This window comes from Lycium barbarum, chromosome 3 (genome assembly GCF_019175385.1).
Source record: "Lycium barbarum isolate Lr01 chromosome 3, ASM1917538v2, whole genome shotgun sequence".
NCBI classification, from domain to species: domain Eukaryota; kingdom Viridiplantae; phylum Streptophyta; class Magnoliopsida; order Solanales; family Solanaceae; genus Lycium; species Lycium barbarum.
Window position 1 is genome coordinate 17,454,863 of NC_083339.1, and position 17,872 is coordinate 17,472,734.

Sequence of the window (17,872 nt, forward strand, 5' to 3'; positions counted from 1 at the left end):
CTAATAGAGACTTCCGACTCAAAATTTTCTAAAAGCTTTTGTGTGTGTCTCAAGTGCTCATCACGTAATGAGTTAATTACTTAAAATATTTTATCTCCTTTAATTATAGACATTAGCTTTAATAAGCCATAAAACCTAAGGCAGGTTCCAATTGATGTCGATGTGTATAAATAAAGGAGTGGGTATATTTTTTATATGATTAACTTATAAGCGTTTGAACATTCGCATAAGCTTTTCCAAAATATGAGTCAGAAGTGTTAAATAGGAATGTTTTATCATGAGTTCAAGTGTTCAATTGGAATAGACTATTATTAATTAATCAAAGGAATTGTCGATGTATTCTGCCGGAAAGATATGTTATAAGTTGCTTGTTGAATCTCTATAATACCTATTCCACTGGGCAGATACTCTACGCTTGAAATCTTTCACCTGTTGACTCCTTAATTATATGGTCCCTCTCTTCAAGAGCTTGTTTCTTTGTTCATTCCAAATTCCAATAAAATTATTTGAGAGATCTAAGAGTTTACTGGAGCTTTTATTTGAGTAGCATGTCGTTTTGCTATTTGCATCAGAATAATAACAAAAATCTACCTTGAAGTTAGTGTCATCCATGACGTACCTAGAACTGATCTTTCCCATCCATTGAAATTCATCTATGTCAACTCATTAAAATTGCTGCCTTCATGAGAAGCCAGCAAAAACATTCTTGAAATCACATACTATACGAAGAATAAGAAAAAAGAAAGTGTACAATACACGAAATTAAGAGAAGAAGGTGTGCTATCCACCGATCCCAGAAAAGATAAATACCTTATCAAAAGAAAAAATTGTCACTTTGCTTCATCGGATAAAGATATTTTGATCCAAGCACCTTCATAATTTTTTATTTATTTAAATATATTGTATGCAAATAACAAACATATGGGTACCTAAAGTGACAAAGAAAAGAATCTTTTCCTATCATCCATTGTTGCCGAAGACAACAAAATTAGCCTATAAAATATAATCTGCTTCCAATTTAGTTTGGCACATCTAGGGTGACAAACGGGCGATGGGCTGAAATTGATCCAATTAAAATGGACTGAGGTAATAAATGAGTTGGGCTAACATTGACCCAAAAGTTACTTGGGCTGAAATGGGCTAAAAATGGGTTGGGTCATGATCCGCCCAACTTGATCCAGTTTTTTGAATGGTTTTTGCGAAAAATATTTTTCTTGAAAATTATTTTCGCGGATTTTTTATGAAAAATATTTTTGAGGAAAACATTTTCCATGGTAAATATTTTCAAGAAAAACACATTTTTCGTGAAAAATATTTTCCTTCATATTAAACATACCGCAAACTTATAAGATACATGGTACAAGCAAAGTGTATACATAAAAAAAAAGTAAACCTCAAGCAATAAATCCAAATTTAAGTAAATTTTAAAAATGGGCTAGAATTGGGCTAACATTGGGTTAAGTTGGAGATCACTTTAAAATGGGCTATGTTGAATTGGGCTAAAATCAGCCCAGTATGAAATTATCTTGAGCCCAAACATAAAATTTTGGACGGGCCATCACCTTTTGAGTCAAATTTGACACCCCTAGGCACATCCATCTGACCTCCCAGCGTCATTGACTAATACTTTGAAAGAGAGCACTCTATGGGGATATTATTTTGAATCTGTTGATTATCCATGCAATAATGATCACATGTCAAGTGATATTTTCCGACCCATAAAAACTACCTTCTTTGAGTCCATATCAAAATACTGAATTGCCCCTAATTCCACCAATTATTTTCACTTTCTGCGCTGCAAAATCTTGCATTTCCTTTCCAGCCACAAGCATCAATTGTGTAATTTCCCAATGTGGCCACAAAGGGTGCTTATGACCAATCAATTTTTGTTTTCCACCATCTGTTGCCCAAGTTTCTCCATTCTATATCTGCTGAAAACGAGATCCATTGGCTACCACGAGGATATTTAGCTCCTTTATTTACATGATTTCGGTTTGTCTAATAGGTATTCAATCAACCATGACCTGCTAAAAAATCATAGTTTTGTCACCTTATAATATATTTATCATTTAATATTAGAATGAAATGAATTCGAACAGAGTGAAATGTACACAGATCATTCATATAATCAATTTCAACTAGTTTAAGACTGAAACTAATTTATATTGTGTTTGTTTGTGATGTTAATAAAAAAAATAAAGTTAATGTTATGGTCCTATTACGATGGTGTTAATGCTAATAAGGACGCAAAACTACAACAAAAAAATAGGAAACACAATTTGATGAAGTTTCCATAAAATAGAATAAGTGTGGAATTGGCTTGGGTCGGATCAGATCAACTACTAGAAAACAGACCTATGGCAAAGCTAACAAAACCGTTGCCATGTATAGGAAAACCAAAGGGACCGTTGCATGTCGGGCGTTACAATAGGTCTAGTGCAACGGTTGTAGACCCATTGACATAGACCCTTATATTGCAACGGCTATCTGCCAGTTTATTGCAACGCTTATTAGAGGTTATTGCAACGAAACCGAACCGCTGCCCTAGATCTATTGCAACAGTTCTAAATGCCATAGAGCTATTGCAACACTTTTGCGACATGTTCTATTTTACGTATTGCAAGGTTAATTTTCACTATTATTAGAAGTTATTATGTGATATTACAACGAAATAAGCTATAGTTGAAAGTGCGAGAGGGGGGGGGGGGGGGGGGGGGGGGTGAGTTGTAATTTTTCGATTTGTTAGTTAACTGCCTAGGATCAGTAGTCGACTGTTACACAGAATAAGTGCAGAAACTAAATTGCAGAAAGTAATTGACACACGATATTTATACTAGTTCGGATCCAATGTGAATCCTACGTCTAGTCCCCTTGGGTTGCAAGGGTGATCTCTGCAGCTCTTTAAGTGAAAGTTTGGCACAATGGTTGTTTGAGTGGAGCTCATACGTCTACACTCAAACACTCTTATTCTTTTTATACAATTCCTAACCAACTATACTATATCTCTCCTTTATTTTTGTTTACACTATACGAAGGTCTATTTTACTTCGTCTCCAATAGAGCCTTTATATACTTGATGACGTTGAAGGCTCTTCATCAGAGATGGAAACCCAAGAGTATTGATCCTTGGAAAAAAGGAATAAGGGATCCTATTTTCAAATAATAAGGTTAGAGCTTTTATTTCAGTATATTGACCTTCTTAAGTTCCAAATGGTCAATCTTTATGAAGTTGAGATGGTTGGTCTTGATACTCGTTTCCTTGTTGAAACATACTTGATTGATCTGATTGTATCTTCCTTGATTGCTTGGTGGTGGCTTCCTTCCTTACTTTATTTGCTTTCCTTTGATACATGAGAGAATCTTCTATGGTACTTTATTTTTGTGATTGAGCTGCTTCCATAAATAGGCAGTAGCCTATTTTCCTTGCAGTAACTCTCCTTTTATTCAACTGACTAGGCTTGACAGCTTTGTGGGCCATCCAATGGGTTCACGAGCATCATTTGAGTATTGTGCCTGCATAATAAACATGTCATCATTAAAATCTTAACACTAACAATCTCCTCCTTTTTGATAATGACAAACAATACTAAAAAAATGTAGTCAACTTCCCTTTATGTAGTGCTCCCCCTGAGTAGTTGACTGTGATGCTTGGGAGTTGACTGAGGTGCTCCCTTTGAGTAGTCAACTTTGAGAGAGTAGAATACTCCCCCTGACTAGTTGACTATCTGGAATGTCTTCTCCCCCTTTTGACATCAATCAAAAAGAAACACAAGAAAACAAATAATAACACAAACATAACATAGCATTTGGGTCATAGTTAAGCAAAACAAACATCCAAGGTGGACTTAGGTCCACAAAACAAAGTGTTCAAGTAAAAAATATCCAGCAGTTTTTAAGAAAACATCCCAACACATTATATGCAATTAAGACTCCTGACAGTATCATGCCCTTGCTGCTCCTCCTCCTGTTGTCCCTGCTACTGTTGTTGGGCAAAGGGATGAAGGAAATAGGCTAGTGTGTTCACCATGGCATCCTTCATAGTGTCCAATGTGTCAGTCATCTTCGTAGGAAGAATATTCACACTCGCCTGCAGCATGGTAGCAAACTTACCTGCTTCTTTTAGCCTCTGATCAATCTTTGCACGCAATCTAGCTACATCCGCACCAGCTTCCTTGAAGATGTCGCGAACTTTTTCTATTTGGAATTGGTTGGACACAAGGAGGTCTTTGAAAAACTCAAGCTTGGCATCAATAGCAATTAGTGTGGCAAGGATATCGTTAGGGGCGTCAGCTAAGGGGGGATTAGAGGATGTAGAGGTTTTGAATTTATCAGATACAGGGCAAAGAATTTCAGGGTGTTTATCCACATCTTTCTTAAGAACCCACACATCATCTACACAAACATAGCCCATACTGAAAAAAGCGCGAGAGTCATAACATTGCTTATCAAGAAGGGGTGGATGGTCATCAAGATTGACAGTGTGAGCTTCCATAATCCTAGTGATCAACATGCCATAGGGTAGATTGGTAGGGTCAGAAGCAATTTCAAGTATGCGATTGATAACTAGAGAGGATAGGTGCAACTTGCATTTTTTGACCAAACAATAGGTACACAAAGTGTCACGCTGAGTCAGAGTAGAGAGAGATCTTACACGGGGTATTATGATAGTGGCAACAATGTGGGCTAGCACACGAGTTTCAAAAGAGAGATTTTTGGGGCCTAGTTGGGTAGGAAGGAGACTAGAACATTCAAGAGAGAGAACCTTTTTGGCTTGTTCATAAGAAACCTCAAAATTAGAAGGCCAAGAATTTTTGGGAAGAGTAGAAAAACCACAGCTTTTAATGTTGAATATTTTGTCAAATCTATTACAGTCAAAGAGAATACGGGTTCCAAACACAAGGGTTTCAACTTCGTCATCCTCAGTAGCTCTAAGATTGGCATTAAACATGCGAATGTGATGCTCATAGACTCAAGGGGACGAGTAAGAAAAAACATTTATCCAACCTTGAAACTCAAAAAATCGCTGAATGGGACAATGGAGAGAGCCGAGAACTTCAAAGTCAACAATTCTACCATGGGCGTATGATTTACCTTTAAGAGAATGAAAGAAATCCTGATTTAGGATGGTCCAAAAGTTGTGTCGGTCAATGAAAGCATTTTCATAGTCAAATTTGAACCTTTTGAAAGATTCTACACACTCACCATCAACACCACGTTTACTAGAGAGTTTAAAAGAGGATGAGTTGTCAGAGTTGTTAGGGGAGGAGTCGATGGAACCATCAGAATCGATCCTAACAACGGAAGAAAGTTTGCCTTTGTTCTTAGTACGAGTGCTTTTGCGAGTGAAGATGGGCGAGGTTTTCTGGGTTTTGGCCATGGCGGATAAGAAGAGGGTTTGTTGGGAAAATGAATAGATAACTTGGGGTTTATTGGGAAGGGTCTTTAAGTAGAGTGTAAAAGGAGACGAGAGGTGCATCGATATGCGAAGTGGCAGATGTGTCAGTATGAAAGGACGTGAAAAAAAATGACACGATGGATGTGAAAGGTAATAAATGTAAGTAGGAAAGTAATTATGGCAAGTGAACAAAACAGATCAATTTGACTCAATTAATACACAACATTCTTTATAAAACATAGTTCACATAAAAGATATGGAAAGACTACAAAGGATACAGGATATTTCCTAAAAATTCCCTAAGCATGCAAAATCTTTCCTCTAGTAAGGATTTAGTAAAAATATGAGCAAGTTGATTTTCAGTGCACACAAATTGTATTTCAATGGTTCCCCTAAGAATATGATCTCTAATAAAATTATGCTTAATGTCTACATGACTTTCCCTAGAATGATGCATGGTATTTTTAGATAAGCAAATAGCACTAGAATTATCACAAAAAATTGTAACAGGTTTAAATAATAAATCATAATCACTTAATTGATGAACTATCCATAGTAACTGAGCACAACATTGTCCAATAGCAATGTATTCAGCTTCAGTGGTGGAGAGAGATACACATCCTTGTTTCTTGCTATTCCAAGAAATTAAGGATTTGCCAAGAAGTTGACATGTACCACTGGTACTTTTTCGATCATCCTTATCACCTGCAAAATCAGCATCAGAAAAAACCTTCTGATTTGAAAGAGTTAGTTTTGGGATATCATAAGCCATGTGAGATAGTGCCAAGCAAATATCTAATAATTCGTTTAACAACACTAAGATGAGATACCTTAGGAGCAGCTTGAAAACGTGCACACCTGCACACATGATAACGTCCAAATCCACCCTACTAATTAGAATGGGCACGGTCGTATGCAAATATATTTACCCAACTATGAGTCGGGGTCGAATCCCACAGAGAACAATATGTAGGTGAGTAGGAAAAGTAGGAATTTTCACCAACTACGCTAAAGCCAAACGATGAATAATATTTTGGTTTTGTTTGAGAGAAAATTATAACTAATGCAAAAATGTAAACTAACCTAGAAAGCAAGTAAAATGATCAATGGCCACAAGCATGGATACAAGGGAAACTACGCTCAAGTAACGATCCAATGTATTTCATGATTTACAAATAATGGTGAGTTTATATTACTTAGCCTCGGATAATGATTCTAAATTAGCTTCTTCCGAAGACTAACTAGACTACCTAATTGAATATCCCTAAAGCAATTAGGAGCATTAAGAACACCCGAATATGGCTACAAGTGGTGTCGCCTATTCCTAGGTCGATTTCCATTAGATGAGGGTTAACGCCCCAAATTCTTGTTAATTAATCTTTCCCAATCCCGAGTTTGCCTCTTCCAAGTTTAAACCGAAATAAATGGGCAAGTCTTAGGGTTAGCTACTCCCTTAAGAATCATTCAACATGAGATTAATTAAAGAAACAATAACTCACTTCATTAGGGATAAAATCATTCAACACATAAGTAAAACAAGAGATTCAATCCAAACTTAAACAATATATACTTCCATAAACAAGGTTCAAGTATTGAAATGAAATACTACACACATAAATATTCAATACCAAACAAGAAATTGAAGAAAGGATTAAGAATATCTCATTAAAGTGCTTCCAATCTTCTCCTCCAATGTGTTGGTGTGAAACCCTAGCCTCCAAGGACTTGTGTTGAGCCAAAGATAAATGTTTTCTGCCCTAAGCCTCTATTTTATTTCCCATTTTTCAGATTTGCAATTCTGCCCGTTTTTGCAGATCTGGCCCGTTTTTGCAAAACTGTCCAGTTTGGACAGTTTTGCAAAACTGTCCCATTTGGCCTCTTTTTGAGTTAATTTTCACTTGGTTTCTTCCGATCACTTCTAAATCACATAAAACCTGTAAAATAGATGTAAACGATATTAAATGCACTATTTTCTCAAGCAAACATAGCAAAAATATAAGATTAAAGAAGAGATAAGTTGGTAAAATACCAACTTATCAACACACTAAACATAATATCAGTCGACTTGTTGTAAGATACAGTAGAGAGCCAATAATTCCTCTATATTTGGTCTCATCAATAGACTTACCTTCATCATCCTTGTCAATTGAGAAAGTAGGACTCATTGGTGTTCCCATAACTTTAGCATCACTCATTCCAAACTTGTGGGTGAGTTCTTTTGTGTACTTGCTTTGACATATGAAAATTCCTTTGTCGAATTGATGAATTTGTAATCCCAAGAAAAATGTTAGTTCTCCCATCATATCATTTCAAACTCGCTTTTCATAAGATCAGAGAATTTCTTGCACAAAGATGGATTAGAACTTCCAAATATAATATCATCTAAATAAATCTGAATAATTAGGTTACCAGAGGAACTTCTTTTAATGAAGAGAGTTGCATCAATTTTCCATCTGATAAACTCATGTTCAATTAAAAAAGAACTTAAACGATTGTACCAGGATCTAGGAGCTTGTTTAAGACCATATAAGGCCTTAGATAATTTAAACACATGATCGGGGTATTTAGAGTTCTCAAAACCAGGTGGTTGTTTTACAAAAACTTCTTCATCAATGAATCCATTTGGAAAAGCGATTTTAACATCCATTTGAAATAATTTAAATCCCCTAAAAGCAGCATATGCAAGTAAAATTCGAACAGATTCTAACGCAACAGGCGCGAAGGTTTCATCATAGTCGATTCCTTCTTATTGAGAATATCCTTGAGCAACTAGTCGAGTTTTATTTCTTACCACTTCTCCTGATTTATTTAGTTTGTTTCTAAACAGCCATTTGGTCCTAATGACTGAGGCATTCTCAGGTCTGGGAACAAGATTCCACACTTTATTTTTCTCAAATTGATCCAGTTCTTCTTTCATAGCCTTAATCCAATGATCATCTTTGAGAGCTTCATTAACCTTCTTTGGCTCAAGTTGTGAAATAAGAGCCAGGTTAGCACTATTATTACTGGAGGCCCTTGTTTTCGTTCCTTCATTGAAATCACCAATTACGAATTTCTTAGGATAATCAGGTTCACTTCTCCATTCGTTTGGCACTGGCCCCACAGTTAAATTAGTCGACTCATTCTTTGAGGTATCAGCTGTTGAAGGAGTTGTCGAATCTGAGGAGCTGGGACTTTGGTGATTGATGAATGATTTTCTTCTTCATCTGCAAGTTTACTTTTCTCAACCAAGCGATTAGTATAATCAAATATAATATGAATTGACTCTTCAATTGATAAAGTACGCTTGTTAAAAACTCTATATGATCTACAATTGTTAGAGTATCCAAGAAAAATACCTTCATCGCTTCGAGGATCAAACTTACCAAGGTTGTCTTTACCATTGTTGTGGACAAGGCATTTACATCCAAATGGATGGAAGTAGCTAATGTTAGGTTTCTTTCCTTTCCACAATTCATAGGGGGTCTTTTTCAAAATGGGCCTAATTAAACACCTGTTTAAAACATGACATGTTGTACTTACTGCTTCTGGGCAAGTCGTGTTCTACAATCATGGTTCTTGCCATATCTTGTACGGTTCTATTCTTTCGTTCAGCAACTCCATTTTGTTGAGGAGAATTTATGAGTAAATCCTTGCTCATTGCAAAAGTCTTCAAAGGCTTTATTTTCGAATTGTCCTCTATGATCACTTCTTATAGAGGTGATGTAGTACCCTTTCTCACGCTGTACTTTTTCACAAAAAAACTTGAAATTCTTTAGAGTATAATCCTTATGAGCAATAAATAAAACCCTTGTAAAATGAGAGAAATCAGCAATGATAACAAAAATGTACCTTTTACCTTCAATACTAGCAGTTCTAGTAGGACCAACAAGGTCCATGTGTAAAAGCTGCAAAGGTTTAGATGTAGATACAATATCCTTGGAATTGAAAGAATTTCTAGTTTGTTTACCTTTTTGACATGTGTTGACATCTAATTTTAGCTCGCCGTGCTTAAAATTAACGTTTTGGGGGTCCTAATTCGTTAAAGAGCACGGAACAACATTTTTACACATTTTTGCATTTTTCGACAATTTACCGATAATTATCCTTATTTTAGGAATTTTATCAATTTATTGTCATTTTCAAGAAACATTATTTTTGCACATGTACAGCGTAATACTAGCATTTTTTGTGCAGTTAATAATCGTTTCTTAATTTTATAGCATGTATATTTTGATATCTTGTACATTAATATTTATATTTTATACATACATGATTACTTATACATGTATTAGTTAACTATATTTTAGTACAATCCGTCAGTGTAGAGAAAATCGGAGCAATTAATTCTTAAACGCAGAGCAAGAATTCAATTAAGTCAAGGTCTTGTCACTTTTTAAAATGTTGACATTTGAAGTGATGAGTTGGGCTCTTCATCCATTGATTAATAAATTTTTAAACATTGGTTAAATGGGTGAAATGTCCATTGGACAATAACCTAAAGACCAAATGTGGCAGCATTAAGGGGACAATGTGGTGCAATCGTTTATTTTTGGACAAAACAAGGGATCATTTTGTATTATAAATAGATGAGATATGTCTTCATATTTTTTCACCACTTCACACTACCTCACATATATTTTTTCTTCTGTCTACACTCTTCATATTTTCTCTTCATAGGAAGACTAGCAAGGCTAGCATCTTCTTTCTCTCTTTATATTTTTTTTCTCTCTTCTTTTTTTATACATTGTCTTTATATTTTTTATATACATAACATACATTGTCTTTATATTTATTCATGCATTTGTGTTTACATTCATTCATACATTTGTCTTTATTCATACATTGTCTTTACATTTACTCATGCATTTGTCTTTACATTACTCATGCATTTGTCTCGACATTTATTCATGTATTGTCTTTACATTTATTCATACATTTTGTTTATATTGTCTCTACATTTTCATCATATATTTTATCTACATTTTTCTTTACATTTTCCTTACACCTTTCTTCCACTTTAACCCACAACTTTTTCCTTTGCATCATTTTACATCTCCATATTCTTTTACATATGTTTATACCATACATTGTATACACATACATGTACATACTTACATTACTTAACCACTAAGTGAAAAAAGGAGAAACTCTTCATTAAAGGGAATACACTTTATTGTCTCTACATTATCTTTACATTTTTCATTCAATATCTTTATATTTTTGTTATATTGTCTCTATAATTTTATTTATTTTTATATATGTATAAATTTTCAAGCATCTTCTTTTACATTTTTTTGTACCATCACACTACATGCCTATTTAATTTTTTTTCTCTACATCATATTTACATTTACTTATATTTATATTTTTATTCTTATGTTCTTTTTACCTACATCATTCACATATACATTTTTATATTACATACACTACACTAATACTAGGGTCAAATCAAGTTTCATCCTCTTTTTTTATCAAATAACTCTTTTAAAGACTTTATGTCATGTCACTTACTTTTTGACTTTTTCAAATTATTTTAACCAATACATTTTTTTTTCTTCTTGCAATTTATTGCAAATACTACACTTTTGGTCGATGAAGAAATTTTCGTCGATTTCCAAGGCCTCGCATGTACAAAAGACGGATTTTTATTTTAAGTTTATTCATTATTTCTTTAATTCAATCGATAGTTATTTATTCTCTTACTAACACTTTTACTAAGTGTTTAGATAGGTACCCGGAGACACATCCCGAAGACGACACTCGGAAGGAACCCGAAGACTTCATCGAATCCTTGTTTGTGTTTACTTTCGCGCGTTATTTAAAATTGTACAAAACATAAACTCGGAGTAGTGAAAACTTCACTTTAATGTTGGGCGGGGATATTTAATTACTTGTCGCTTATATGTTTAATTTAAATTTCGTTATTTGCTTTAGGCAAGACTTAGGCGGTCTACACTTTCATAAATTGATTAAATTGACTCGATATAAATACTTTGTTAATTAAATTCACACTTTTGGCATTTAGGCAAAAATAATAGTCCATCATTTATTTTATATTCTTTATAAACTTTAATACAACACACATTTTATATTGTTTCGTATACACTAATACATATTTTAGTTAAGTTAAATTCACCTTTTTGATGCTAGGTAAATACTAGGCCGTCCATTTACAAATATTTCATTCTTTAAAGGCATTATATCTTTTTCACTCATTTCTTTTTATACATAATTCCTTATATTTATTTTTTACCAAAACTATCCTTTTGTTCCGTATTCTTTTGATAGGATATTCATTAAATGAACACTTTTTTTAACTAAACGGTAGAAACAAGTCAAATCAACTTCACTTTTCTTAATAATTTTGTTATATAAACTCTTTACACCAATGAATATTCGTAGATTATTTTTACATTCTTTATGCACTAATATACCTAGTTATACAATTCTTTAGGCATTTTATGTTTGATATACACTCTTTTATACTTGAAATATGTTCTTTATATGTTTAATATACCTACATTGTTTTAATATACATAGACACACATTCTTTATAGACCTATTTTGCATACTCTTATATTTTTTATACATCTTCTATATTGTTGTATACATTATTTACACCAACTGATATACCTTTTGTGTCAATAGATATATACTCATTTTACTAACAAATACACTACTATCAAACGAGGTATATTTTCTTTACACTCCTTTGTACATTCCTATCGATATACATTCTTTATAAATACTTGATACTTGGTATAAATACATTTTTATACGCCGTATATACTTAGCATATAATTAGCTAGTGTAGCTTTTAATGAAATCACAACATTTTTAAAACAGGTAATAATAATGATAAACAGATAGATAATCCCCCTCTAGTGTTCAGTTAAACTAAGTTTAAGGACTGTCATCGGACAAGCTCTGCGGGATGCTTAATACTTTCCCCTCGGGGTAAATAAAACCCTTATCTAGAATCTCATATGTTTCGTGGACTAAAAATGGAGTAGACACACAAATACCTATAGGTTTCCTGTTTTTCCTTAAAAATAAGGTGGCAACTCTAACCCTTTTAAAACCAGTTAGAACAACTGGGAAGTTGCAAACTATCTTGGACCCATTCAAAATAGGGCGTAACAACATGCATTACAAATATGGTCCTTTGAGTAATTCAATTTTGGTAGTCATAAGACTAGATCATGTATGGCGAGTTTCTCAATTAGACGCATACTTGCATGACCAATCTTCTTGTGCCATATCCAAGGGTCCTCTCCCATTGAAGCTAAGCAGATATGCCCAACAGAGTCTAGCACATACATATTTCTTTTTCTGCTTCCAGGAAGAATTTCCTTACCAGTAGAGTCTTCTATAACACAACCTGTCTTTCTAAATCTTACCTCAAGATCAGAGTCACATAGTTGACTGATGCTCAGGAGGTTATATTTGAGTCCCTTCACCAAATAAACATTAGTAATACCATAGGAATTATTGAAAGAAATAGTTCTTATACCAGTTCCTGTGGAGTTGTCTCCAAAGGTTACTAATCCTCCATCAAAATCTGCGACTGATTTGAATAAGCTTTTGTCGTCTGTCATGTGACTAGAACACGCACTATCTAAATACCATTTTCGCTTTGGTTTCTCCTTGTGGTGTTCCTGTAAAACAATGTTATTACTTTCTTTTAGGTACCCAAGGAAGGTCCTTGAGGGTTAGCCTTTTGATAATCATTTTTGGGTCTCCACACCCAACCAGGAGCGGTTGTATAATGAAATCTACATTGAAATTGTTTATGACCAATTTGACCACAGCAAAAGCATTTTTGAGAAAAGTGTCCTTCAGTGACAAAATGGTTAGTCGACCTATACATGGAAGAGTAGTTTCTTCTAGACTTCCTGTCAGTTGACTTGACATAGCTAGTCGACTAATCTATCTTAACATGGTAGTTAAACTTACCACTTGTATTGCTAGAATTAATTTTATCACTGATAGGCTTTTTCACAGTTGGCTTGTGACTATGAGTCGACTGGTTTGACCTGACTAAACTGTGACTGGTAGATTTGTGCACACTATTAAGTTGTGATTGCAAATCAAGAACTTCTTCTTGAAGAAGATCTCGTTCAACTTTACAAACTTCCATTTGAACTTCCCAGTCTTTCTTTTCTTTTTGTAATTTTCTATATTCATCAAAAGTTCTATATAAATCTTTCAAGGTTTGTCCCAAAAGTTCTTGAGTTTCATCAAATTTAGAACAGGGATAGGGTCTTACCTCATTTGTTTCACTGAAAGCCATGAAACAAACATTTTCTACTCCTTCATCTTCATTTTCTGAGATTTCATCTTCACTCCAGCTGCTGAATGCCCGTTGCTTCTGATAATTTCTATATGGTCTTCTTTTTGTCTCGGGACATTAAGATGCAATGTGTCCATATTTTCCACATTCAAAGCACTTCCCATCATTCCTTGGTTGATCAGTGGAAGTCTTCCTTTTCTAAAAGTTGAGTTTCCTCTCCTGTTATTTCTTGATCTCATCATTGCTTCAACCATGGATCTAGGTATCATTGCAACTTCCTCTTCTTTAAAATCATCATCTTTTTCTGCAACTTGAGTTTTGAATGCTACAACCTTTTCTTCTCTTCTCTTTGATGCCTGTTGATATGAGTCTTCTCAAAGGTCATTAAGTTTCCTCTGAGTTCATCATAAGTCATCTTCCAGATTTCTATCCTCTAATACAATAGCCTTGGTTTTCCAAGTTTTTGGTAAACTCCTAATAATTTTTCTGACTTGCTGAGAATTTGAATATAGAACTCCAAGAGATTAGAGTTCACAAATGATTTTGCTGAATCTGGTAAACATTGACTCAATATTTTCATCATCCTTCATCATGAAAGTTTCATAATCATGTTGTAGCGAATCAATCTTGTTTTATCTCACCGTGGAAGTTCCTTCATAAGTTACTTCCAGCTTGTCCCACATTTCCTTAGTTGTTTCACAAGTTGATATTTTGTCATATTCTTCTCCACTCACTGCACAGTAGAGTAGAGCAATGGCTCTAGCATTAGTTGCAATAACTTCTTGTTGTTCCTTCATAATATCAAAGGATTCCACATCTACTTTGGTTTTAGCATCCTTATCAGTGGGGATAGGTTTTGGTCCCTTTTTTTTATCACCAGCCATGCTTGAAAATTAGTTAACATGACAAAGATCTTGAACCTTTCCTTCCAGTGAGTGTAATGATCACCACTAAAATAAGGTGGCCTAGTAGTGGAATGACCATCTTGCAAGATTGCTCCAAGAATATGATATCCAGCTATTTGATCTTTCCTCACGTATTGTTAAGCAATTGACAGTGAGGCCTTGCTCTGATATCAATTGAAAGTGCAAGGAGGGTGGGGGTGGGAGGGGGTTGTAATTTTTCGATTTGTTAGTCGACTGCCTAGGATCAGTAGTTGACTGTTAGACAGAATAAGTGCAGAAACTAAATTGCAGAAAGTAATTGACACACGATATTTATACTGGTTCGGATCCAATGTGAATCCTACGTCCAGTCCCCTTGGGTTGCAAGGGTGATCTCTGCAACTCTTTAAGTGAAAGTTTGGTACAACAGTTGTTTGAATGGAGCTCCTACGTCTACACTCAAACACTCTTATTCTTTTGATACAATGCCTAACCAACTATACTATATCTCTCCTTTATTTTTTGTTTACACTATAGATCACTTAGAAATACAATTTTTATGAAAAGTAAAGCAGAGAACTTGAGAAGATGAGACGAAGGTATATTTTACTTCGTCTCCAATAGAGCCTTTATATACTTGTTGATGACGTTGAAGGCTCTTCATCAGAGATGGCAACCCAAGAGTATTGATCCTTGCAAAAAAGGAATAAAGGATCCTATTTTCCAAGAATAAGGTTAGAGCTTTTATTTCAGTATATTGACCTTCCTTAAGTTCCACATGGCTAATCTTCATGACGTTGAGATGGTTGGTCTTGATACTCGTTTCCTTGTTGAAACAGACTTGATTGATCTGATTGTATCTTCCTTGATTGCTTGGTTAGATCACTAGTTGATTCTCTCTTCTCTGTCGTGAGATTTATCAACATAAACATTCGTTTGAAGAGTAGTAGGTTTCGCGGCCATATTCTCTAGAAATTCAAAGTCGATCTCGTCATGATTTGGTTGATGGAAAGCTAACTACATTAATGATCCAATTCATTGAGACATTAAATATAAATAAAGTAAAAAAAATAAAACAAAAAGTACAAGAATTTTAGTTTTACATATACATAAAATGTCATAATGGTGCCTGCTGAATTTCACGATATCAACTTAATTTCCATGTCAAATTAACCAAATAAGTACATATCCTTTGAATCAATCGTTGAACCTGAACAAATTAATACGAAAAACATAAAGAAAATATTTATCTAGCATTATTTTCGGAGCAAATGCATCACAGACTGACGAGTCTAAGACAACTTAGAAGTACTAATACAACGATATATAAATTTTGCATTTTAATTAATTACCAGATTCCTCGTCCAGTATCAAGCTTCTTGTACAACCATCAGCAGAAGTGTTTACATTGTTAGGATATGTTACGTACAGGTGGCTCAATGAAATTGGTGGTTTAAGGTCAAATCTTAATAAAAGATTTCAAGTATATTCAATAAAGCTAGCATTTGCGTGTGTCATACGTTCATCTCGTGTACCGCACATGCATACCGTGTTAATTAGTAAAAATATTTTTAAATCACATATATATTGTTATTAAATATGTGTGTGAGATATATATCTAAAGTAAAAGGATATTAGTCTAATCTCAAAATGATGAAGGATGATCCTATTTCAACAGACTTGATAGTTAAACTCAAAATTATTGGACACGGTTTGAACTTGGGAGGGTTGTTTCTTGAAATAGTATACTGAGCATAAGAGTCTACTACTATGAACTAGTTTCTAGCTTAATTCAATTTTTTAAAAATAAATATTAACACCTAACTTTAGTTTTAGAAACACTGAAAATGGACCCCTAAAGCACTTACCTTGGTAGATTGTGGATTGAGCCGGCCCTGGTTACATAGAATTCCTTATTAAAATCTCTTGTAAAAACTATAAAGCTAGTGTAATATGAATTTTTTTAAAAAAAAAAAAAAGAAGTGGCCAAAAAGATAAGTCTAGAGAATTTATTCATTTTTTCTCTTGAAAATTTTATCAAGAATTGGAGGATGAGGAAACAGGGATAAAGAGATATTTTTGGATAATAGAGATATTTTTAATTGGACACGTGCTTAAGATAAACAAATGACACACACACACACATGACCCATTTGAGAGCATCATTCTGGCAGGTGTATTTAGAAGTTTATGAGTCTGAAAGATTAATGAGGAAATGGGGAAGCAAGATTTTGTTACTGGAAAGTGTGGCGGATAGTGTTGTAGATGCAGTGGGAAGTGATGAGAGAATTGTTAAGTTGTTGATGAAGAGATTTAAGAGAAATGGCCATAATGGAATGAGATTTTAGAGATTGAAAAAGAAATGAAATTGGGGAGGGGATTGTAGGGAAAGATAATGAAGAAGCAAATATTGAAGACTATACTAATTCAGCTTGGCAACATATAGCAATCGTGACTAAAGGCTATTACAGATAGCCTATTATCAAGATTAGTCAACAACAATAACAACACATCAATCTCATACAAGTTGGGATCATCTATATATGAAGCTGCACTTTTTTCATTTAAGCTCATCTCATTTTCATTGTATCTCACGGTTAGTTCTTTTTTGTTGATCTTCAGCTTTTTGATTCTTTTTTTCTTTTCACTAAAGATTATGAAGGATGCTTGTAGAAATAAGTTGGGAGTTGATTCACAATTCAAATTGTTAATGTTGATATTTTTCATTCTTGTTTAGTTCTAACTATTTTAGATGTAGAAATCTTCCTACCAACGCTTATATATAAGAAAAACCTTAGAAAGCTAGAAAAAGAGGAAGGAAAGTGAAGAACAAAGGTTGGATCATAAAGGAATGCTTGAGGAAGGCTCACATACCAACCGAGGGGTCCTCGTTATAAATAACAAGCCCTTAGAATAAATGAGACTTTTTCAATAGAAAGATGTGTATGCGACAAAGACCCTTGTTTCGTGTATTTGGTTTAGCCAGCCATGTTTGCAGATTCTCAAAATACCTATATCTAAGTTGTGACATTAGAGATTTGATTCGGTAATACTACAGTTTGACCAATATTAACTCTGATGTTGAAAGGACTCATGTCTTAGGTCACAAGTTTGAGCTAAATTAACTCTGATATTTAAGAAGAGAATGATAGAGAGACGAGACCAGGATAGTAGTTGGTACTGGAAAAAGATATGTGTCATGAAGGACCTGTTCTATCCAGGGTATGTGCAAAGTGGATGGCTTCAACCAAATGGGAAATATACTATCCAAAGTGGCTACAAATGGAGGAGGGGGAATGAAGAAGAATGGCAGTGGTG

At 34.3% G+C, this 17,872-nt stretch overlaps 1 pseudogene; it reads right to left on the bottom strand.

The window, feature by feature from the left end:
* Nucleotides 1-1,620: 1,620 nt before the first annotated feature.
* Nucleotides 1,621-16,571, bottom strand: LOC132633781 (probable xyloglucan endotransglucosylase/hydrolase protein 10; annotated as a pseudogene).
* Nucleotides 16,572-17,872: the final 1,301 nt, after the last annotated feature.